We start from the raw sequence: 9,860 nt of genomic DNA, 5'->3' as shown, positions 1-9,860 counted from the left end.
CCTGGGTCCAGGCAAGAAAAGTGGTCACTGCCAGAGATGTAGCTACTAAGACAACACTGAAAATGTGGGTAAGGCAGGATGAGCAGGGGTATACAAAGTTCTCCTCCTCTACCACCCATGCCCTCCCCCACTAGCCCAACCTAACAGAAAGCAAGTGGGCACAGAGACTTAGTTTGCAGGGGTCAGCCCCCAGCAGTCTGAGCAGAACAGGGAAAGCGGGGGACGGGTCTGAAAGCAAGTAAGCAGGTGATCTGCCCACTTGTGCCAGCTATTTCCCTGCCACACAAGTCTGGGGTACTTGGGGGCATAGCAGGTATCCCTAATGCCAAAGTGGCAGGAGGAATTGGCGATGGTGAGGGAGAAGGCCGTGTCCTGGAGAGTGAGTGATCTTGCTTCCAGGCTTCAGGGAACACGACCCGCTCTATCCATAGATGGCTTATGGGAATAAAAGATCCCAGTCTTCCAAAAGCCTCAGACTAATCCCGTCCTCCCCCAGTTTCGCCACAGTTAGTGCTGCTTCAGGGATTCAGATGAGGTAGGGAAAGAACAGACTTTCAAATTCCCTCCCTGACATAAATGTTCTCCACTCCTTCTACCTCTGGGCATGAAAATGAGCCTTTCTTGGTATAAAATAAACAAGCAAACTGTAGCAAAATCTTTAAAAATGATTTTGCATCACAGTATGAATCCATCTGATCTTCAGAGTTCTGGTTAACCCAATTTTACAAATATTTTTCAAACCTTGTTGACCTTTGGGGCGTCCGGATGGCTCAGCTGGTTAAGTGTCCGACTTCAGCTCAGGTCATGATCTTGCGGTTTGTGAGTTTGAGCCCCGCATCAGACTGTCTGCTGTCAGCACAGAGCCTGCTTCAGATCCTCTGTCTTCCTCTCTCTCTGCCCCTCCCCTGCTCATGTACACTCTCTCTCTCTCTCTCTCTCTCTCTCTCTCCCAAATAAGCACTAAAAAAAATTTGTTGACCTCACAAAGCTTTTATTTGACTTTCAGTTCCATTCCATAGACTGTCCCCTGCCCGATGCCTCAACAATAGTCAAGTTCACCCTCTCCACCTCCAAATATTCTATCCAAAAACATTACTTGAGCATCTACTAAGGACTAGAGGCTGGGAATTCAAAAATGAATAAGGTACAACCCTGCCTTCTTTCTCCAGTTTGCCTATAATGGTAGTTGGCCCTTCTCCCCAACTCACCCCTGAAGAATCCCTCCTTCAAATGTCTTATCACTGAGGAAAATAATACACAAAGCTAGGAAGGTGCAGCCAGGAATGCCACCTGTCTCCAATCCCTGTCTCACCCCTCCCAACTGTGGAGCTGGGGTAGGTGGGGGAGGGGGGCTCAGGGGGCCCTAAGGCACATTCAGTTTACAAACTCCTGCTCCAGGGCAACCAGTGAAAAAACAGAGACTCTTTAGCAAATCTATTTGGGGACAGAAAGAACATAAATTAGACTTGTCATAAAAATTGCTAAATTTTCCTTTCTGTGTGCCCTTTGGCAAATATGAGTCTGACAGCTGAGGCAACTAATCCCTAAACAGGGGGTGAGACTTTGTAGGAAAGAACCAAATGAGATAATGTTTGAAAGTGGTTTGCAAACTGTGAGCTTTAAACAAGTATCAAGGTTTTTCTTTTGGTAATTTTTCTTCCTTGACAGAACTTTCCAAGGCTGAAGAGAAAGAGAATGAATGCAAGAACCTCATAGCGGGGGCTTTTCCTCTGGTTCGAGCTGGTGGAATGATCCCTGGGTTAGGGATGCCGGCACATTCCATGTAGGACCCAAACACAAGCCCCTTACTTTAGGTTCATGTCCGCTCAGCAGCTTGGCTGCTACCCTCATTACAGGCCTCCTGAAAGAGACGTGGCCACAGTGACACCTTCCTTGGGCCCTCACCGCCACCCAAGAGACTTATGCATGACATTCACAGAAGGAAATACGTACGTACGCACGCAACCCTGGGGGTTCACGCACCTTGTTTCTGCACGCAGTGGCTCTTGCTGAACCCTCCAGGCTCTGGGCGCGCACCGCAAGAGGGCTCTGAGAGATCCCTCCACGCCCACCCCCTCCTCCATCATCGGTACCCTCTCTCTGGCAGCTTGCCAGAAGCAGGGCTTCCCATGGGGGCTTCACACACTCAAGTTCACTGTTGTAAGATTCTTCCTCCTTCCCAGCATGGAGGACGTGAACCCGGGTGGAGCAGTGGGGCCGGTCACGTCTCCAACCCAGCCTCTCCTCCTGTTTTCCCTCCTAGCTCGCCCTCCAGCCCAGGGAAGGGTTTGTTGTTTGTTTGTTTGTTTGTCTGCTTTTTTAAGTCTCCTCTGTGTCTGGCCCTGACATCATGATGTAAACTCTAGATTTAAAATTCTTTAGGTTCTGGTCGTAGGAATTATAGGCGAGGAAAATTTTCTCTCTACCCTTCTGAGCTGTTGGCTGAGACTCCCTGTAATAAAAGACAGATCTACAAGGCAAAAACAAACAGAAGTGTTTAACATCGTTAAAAGATAAACTGAGGCATATTAAAAATGTTGAGAGTTTTGTGAACAAAAAGGAATTTGAATTGGACAGTGCCGAGCCGGAAGTGGTTAGGAGGTGTTCCACAGACAGAAGCTGAGGAAGGACGTTTATGAGAAGACACGGGTTCAAAGCAAGGACATTATGTGATGGGCTGTAGCTTAAAGTAATTGATTGCCTTTTTTGGGAAAACACCAGTTGGCTACCTTGAGGCATTCACAGGTTTGGGTGAGGTATTAGAACTACCTCAGTCTACTGGCCTCCTTGTTTAATTAATTTAACAATTCCCCCTTTTTGGTCATCCTCTCACACAGGAGAGATCGAGCAAAAATTTGGTATCAGTGCCACTCTCAGTCGCCATCAGGGTTTTGTTCTTGTCTCTCGTGAAACGTGTGGCTTATGATGTGAGGTTCCTGGAAGAATTGTTTTTGCTGTTCATCTTGTTTCTGTTCCTCTAGGCTCAGTGAGACCATCCGATGTACTGCCGATGACCCTGAACACACACTGAAGACCTTGGAGAGAACACAGCACACCGGGGAGCACGCGGTGATGACCATCATGAGGATGATGCCAACAGACTGGAATATGGTCCTTTGCTAGGGCTCCTTCAAGCCAAACCAGGTGGTACCAAATAAATGAGAGAATGTACCTGAAGGATGTAACCTGTTCTAGCCAGGCTTGTTTGTCAATTTCTCACATTTGCAACAATACCACAGGTGTTGATCCTGGTACAGCAGGAGGTATTTGCTATGGCACATAGCTCCTTGTTCAGCCAGTAAGTCATCTAAAGCAGTTCTATTATCTAAAACCACCTTAGCAAGAAAGCCTAGGGACTTCCGTTGTGTGACTGTGGCCTTTCTGGTAGATCCAGTGATAGTTGCCAGAGTTAAGGAGCCTTGTTTCCCCATGCATTAACAGAGAGGAAAAGCAAGTAACGAAACGACAAAAGGAATACAAATTTCATATTGATGAAGGTCTTGCTCTGTGATCCTAGGAGACCTGCTCACTGCATGATGTCTGCTTCTGAGGAGGAACCTCCCTTGTCCGTTTTAATTTTCAATCTCCCACTGGTGTGCAGTTCCACGAGTCTGGAGATTTAGACCCAAGGTTCAAGACCCCAATGTTGGACTGTGGTCTGGAGGTGAGGGGGATCTGGTGTATGGTCCCTTCTAGTGAGATTCAAGGCCAGTCTTTGTTCCAGTTCAGTGGGATGATCTTAAAATTATCAGCAATCTATCTTTTAGGGTACTTGTCAAGATCTTTTCCATGAGTCTCTCTGGAGATGAAGCACTTTTACAAAACCATCAAAGTAAAACGATAACTGTCTGTAAATGACAAAAAGGCTTTCAAAAAATAGCCATGGTTAAAAATCTGATAAAAGTTTATTCTATAAGGAATTTCAGTTATTTCTGGAGCATAAAACAATTTAAGATCATAATTGGACAATGAGGGTATTGAGAAATTTCTATAAGCTTCAAACAAATTCTGGAATGCCAGAATAACCCTCGTGCCATAGAGGCATATTTTGGAGTGGCATATTCTGCTGATCTTCAGAATCTATACATGCTTGTTTCTTTTTTTTTTAAGCACTTTTTTTTTTAAGTTTATTTATTTATTTTGAGAGAGAGAGAGAGAGAGAGAGAGAGAGAATGCAAGTTGGGGAGGGGCAGAGAGAGAGAGGGAGACAGAGAATCTCAAACAGGCTCCTCATTGTCAGCACAGAGCCTGATGTGAGGCTCGATCTCATGAATTGTGAGGTCGTGACCTGAGCTGAAATCGAGAGTCAGACGCTTAATGGACTGAGCCACCCAGGTGTGCCTGTACTTGTTTCTTTCAAGATGCTTCCAAATTAAAAATACTTTGGTCTTCAATACTCCTGCCTCAGCTTTGAATTTCAGGAGGCTATTTGAGAATAAAAATAAAACTTTGGGTCTTTTGTTCATGCCATAATCTTTTGAGTTTTCTCTTACCTAGAGCCCAAGACTCAGACTCATGATCCAGTTTTTATGTTGGAAAGGGTATATAATAAAAAAGAATTAAGGAAAAGAAAAATACATAAGATGACATTTAAAATAGTGTCCTAATGAAAGTGATCAAAGCAGGGCTTCTGAGGTTAATGTAGAAGTCTAGGGCTGGCATTCCCCACTCTCCCACCCCTTCCCTGTCCCCTGGGCCCTCTGTGAGACCATGGAAAACCATTGTACGATCCACAAGCTTCAGTAGGGGAAGGCCATGCACCACTCACAGTTAGTAGCACATAATAGATGTTCAATAAATATTTGGGAACCATGTCTCTATATTTAACAGTATGTTTAACTTAAAAAAAAAAACACCAACTACACCAGATTTTTTTTTTACTTAATAAAATTGAAATTAGGGAAAAATTTACTTTTTTGAGACGTATTTTAGTTTGCTTTGACTGTGGGAAAGAGGGATATAAAGTAAAGGGCTGGTAAGGAAAGGATGTGCGTGAGTAAGAAGGAGAGGTCAAGGATGAAACAGGCTATGTTTAAATATAATGAAGAGGATTCCAAGGCGGGATCAGAGGCTCAGTAAAGACAGGTGGATGAGGAGGGGAGGAGCCAATATGGCGGAACAGCATGGAAGTTTTTTGTGTGTCTCGCGTCCACGAAATACAGTCAGACCAACAATAAACCATCCTACACACCTAGAAAACTGATTGGAGGATTAACACAACAATCTGCACAACCTGAACCACAGAATTCAGCAGGTACGCGGCACGGAGAGCAGGTACGCGGCGCGGAGCAAGAAGCCGCGAAAGGTAGGGAACCGCTTTTGGGGGCGGAGAGAGGATGGAGACTGGGGAGGGGGGCAGAATACGGGAAAAGCACCCCTCCCCAAAAGCAGCTGGAGAGAAAGTGGAAAGTTGGAAACAGCCGCAGGGACTAAACTAAAAAGGGAGAAAGGAGAAAGGAGAGGGTTTAAATTCCATTAAGACTGTAAACGAGGGGAGCGCAAAGGCTGCAACTCCGCAGCTCGGTACCTGGCGGTGCTCTGGCGGGAAGGGCGAATCCCCAGGAACAGAGTGGGTCCGGGAGGTTGTTCTCAGGCCACACGGGGAAAAGCGGTTCCACTGCTGGAAGGCCATTTGGTAGAGACGGTTGAAGCCACCTGGTCCCAGCAGACCCTGGAAGGCAGCCGCATTCGCTGGTGCTGGGGCAAGGTCGTTGAGGGTGAAGCCTGTGCCAGATGTGTGTTGTGATTTTCCATAATCCCTGAAACGCTGCTGCGACACCGTCTCGCGAACTTTTGCTGGGACGGGCTGGCACCTGGCCGCAGTCTCGGGGTGCCAGCAACAGCAGGGTCCAGCAGGCATTCCTGAGTGCAGACGACATTAGGCCATTGCTCATTCCGCCATTGCTCCATGAGACCCGCCCACAGAGGGGTGGAATGGGTGAAAGCCCCAGTCCTTCGGAAGCAAGGGGCTGGGGAAAACAGCCACATCTGAGACAAAACTCGGGAGAGAGTTACTGCCTGCAGCTTGGTCACGGACAGTGAAGAAGAGGGGAGTGGATGAGAGCTGAAGACAGAGGATGGGTGCACAATTGCTGATTCGGGAGAACAGACTGGGTGGCTAGGTGGTGCCATTTTTCACTGCTCCCGCGCATGCGCATACGCACCTATGAGTGCCGCAACACTCCACCCCAGGAGGCTAGCAGCGCCATCTAGTGGAGAACAGAGCCGTTACACTGAGCCCCACCCAACTGGGCCAACCTTGCTCTCAAAAACACAGGTCTCACCATGGGCTTAGTTTTTGGACTATAAAGCACAACACAGACTGACCTCTAGGGGGGAAAACGAAGCAATTTCAGTCCTACTTCAATCTGTTAGCAGGTTCATCTATTCAATTTTCTTTCTTTTTTTTCCTTTTTTCCCCCTTTTTCTCTTTTACACTTCTTTTCTTTTTCTTGAATACAGAAAGAGAAAAAATCCATTTTTATTTTCAGTTTCTTTAAAAACATTTTTCTTTAATTTTTTTTTTACTATATTCTTTACTTTTGTGTATATTTTTTCAAATTCCATTTACCCCCATCATCTCATTTTAGTCTACTTCAGTATATTCATTTTTTTCAAATTCTCAAACGATTTCCTTTTTTTTCTCCCCTCCTTTTTTCTCTAATCTGTCAAACCACTTTCAACACCCAGACCAAACACACAAATAGATCTAGCATCATCTATTTGATTTGTGTGTGTGTTTTTAATATTTAATTTTAATTTTTTTAATTTTAAACATTTTTTAATTTCAATTTTTCTACTTCATTAATTCCTTTTCTCCCTTCAAAATCACAACATGAATGACTTCACCCCAAAAGAAAGAGCACAAAGAAATGACAGCCAGGGATTTAACCAACACAGATACAAGCAAGATGTCTGAACCAGAATTCAGAATCATGAAAATAAGAATACTAGCAGAAGTCGAAAATAGATTAGAATCCCTTTCTGCAGAGATAAAAGAAGTAAAAAATAGCCAGAATGAAATTAAAAATGCTATAACTGAGCTGCAATCACGGATGGATGCAGCAGCGGTAAGGATGGATGCGACAGAACAGAGAATCAGCGATATAGAGGACAAACTTATAGAGAATAACGAAGCAGAAAAAAAAGAGGGAGATGAAGGCAAAAGAGCACGATTTAAGAATTAGAGAAATCAGTGACTCATTAAAAGGAACAACATCAGAATCATAGGGGTCCCATAAAAGGAAGAGAGAGAGATAGGGGTAGAAGGGTTATGTGAGCAAATCATAGTGGAAAACTTACCTAACCTGGGGAAAGACACAGACATCAAAATCCAGGAAGCACAGAGGACCCCCGTTAGATTCAACAAAAACCGACCATCAACAAGGCATATCATAGTCAAATTCACAAAATACTCAGGCAAAGAGAGAATGATAAAAGCAGCAAGGGGAAAAAAAGCCCCAACCTACAAGGGAAGACAGATCAGGTTTACAGCAGACCTATCCAAAGAAACTTGGCAGGCCAGAAAGGAGTGGTGGGATATATTCAGTGTGCTGAATCAGAAAAATATGCAGCCCAGAATTCTTTATCCAGCAAGGCTGTCATTCAAAATAGAAGGAGAGATAGTTTCCCAGACAAAAAAAAAAATTACAGGAATTTGTGACCACTAAACCAGCCCCGCAAGAATTTTAAGGGGGACTTTCTGAGGGGAGAAAAGACGAATATATATATACCAAAAGCAACAAAGATTAGAAAGGACCAGAGAACACCACCAGAAACTCCAACTCTACAAACAACATAATGGCAATAAATTCATATCTTTCAGTACTCACTCTAAATGTCAATGGATCAATGCTCCAATCAAAAGACATAGGGTAACAAAATGGATAAGAAAACAAGATCCATCTATCTGCTGTTTACAAGAGACCCACTTTAGACCTCAAGACACCTTCAGATTGAAACTAAGGGGATGGAGAACTATCTATCATGCTAATGGTCAACAAAAGAAATCCAGAGTAGCCATACTTATATCAGACAATCTAGACTCTAAAATAAAGACTGTATCAAGAGATGCAGAAGGGCATTATATCATAATCAAGGGGTCTATCCACCAAGAAGACCTAACAATTGTAAACATTTATGCGCCAAATGTGGAAGCACCCAAATATATACATCAATTAATCCATCAATTAATCACAAACATAAAGAAACTCATCGATAGTAATACCATAATAGTAGGAGACTTCAACACCCCACCCACAGCAATGGACAGATCATCTAATCAAAAAATCAACAAGGAAACAATGGCTTTGAATGACACACTGGACCAGATGGACTTAACAGATATATTCAGAACATTTCATCCTAAAGCAACAGAATATACATTCTTCTCCAGTGCACATGGAACATTGTCCAGAATAGACCATATACTGGGACACAAATCAGCCCTCAAGAAGTACAAAAAGAATGAGATCATACTGTGCATATTTTCAGACCACAATGCTATGAAACTCGAAATCAACCGCAAGAAAAAAATCAGAAAGGTAACAAATACTTGGAGACTAAAGAACATCCTACCAAAGAATGAATGGGCTAACCAAGCAGTTAAAGAGGAAATTTAAAAGTATATAGAAATCAATGAAAATGATAATACCACAACCCAGAACCTCTGGGACGCTGCAAAGGTACTCATAAGAGGAAAGTATGTAGCAATCCAGGCCTTCCTAAAGAAGGAAGAAAGATCTCAGATACACAACCTAACCTTATGCCTTAAGGAGCTGGAAAAAGAACAGCAAATAAAACCCCAAACCAACAGAAGACAGGAAAATAAAGATTAGAGCAGGAAAATTAATGCTGTCAAAACCAAAAAACAGTAGAACAGATCAATGAAACCAGAAGCTGGTTCTTTGAAAGAATTAACAAAATTGATAAACCACTAGCCAGTTTGATCAAAAAGAAAAAGGAAAGGACTTAAATAAGTAAAATCAAATGAAAGAGGAGAGATCACAACCAACACAGCAGAAATAAAAACAATAATAAGAGAATATTATGAGCAACTATATGCCAACAAAATGGGTAATCCGGAAGAAATGGACAAATTCCTAGAAACATATACACTACCAAAACTGAAACAGGAAGAAATAAAAAATTTGAACAGACCCATAACCAGTAAAGAAATCAAATTAGTAATCAAAAATCTCCCAAAAAACAAGAGTCCAGGGCCAGATGGCTTTCCAGGGGAATTCTACCAAACATTTAAGGAAGAGTTAACACCTATGCTCTTGAAGCAGTTCCAAAAAATAGAAATGGAAGGAAAACTTCCAAACTCTTTTCTATGAAGCCAGCATGACCTTGATTTCAAAACCAGACAGAGACCCCACTAAAAAGGAGAACTATAGACCAATTTCCCTGATGAACATAGAGGCAAAAATCCTCAACAAGATAGTAGCCAACCGGATCCACCAATACATTAAAAAAAAAAGTATTCACCATGACCAAGCGGGATTTATACCTGGAATGCAAGGCTGGTTCAATATCTGCAAAACAATTAACATGATTCACCACATCAATACAAGAAAGGACAAGAACCATATGATCCTCTCAATAGATGCAGAGAAAGCATTTGACAAAATACAGCATCCTTTCTTGATAAAAACCCTCAAGAAAGTAGGGGTAGGAGGATCATACCTCGAGATCATAAAAGCCATATACGAAAGACACAATGCTAATATCATCCTCAATGGGAAAAAACTGAGAGCTGTCCCCCTAAGGTCAGGAACGAGATAGGGACGTCCACTCTTGTCATTGTTATTCAACATAGTATGGAAGTCTTAACCTCAGCAATCAGACAACACAAAGAA

Source organism: Panthera onca, chromosome A1 (genome assembly GCF_046562875.1).
Source record: "Panthera onca isolate mPanOnc1 chromosome A1, mPanOnc1 haplotype 2, whole genome shotgun sequence".
Classification (NCBI taxonomy): Eukaryota; Metazoa; Chordata; class Mammalia; order Carnivora; family Felidae; genus Panthera; species Panthera onca.
This window is presented reverse-complemented; position numbering follows the sequence as displayed.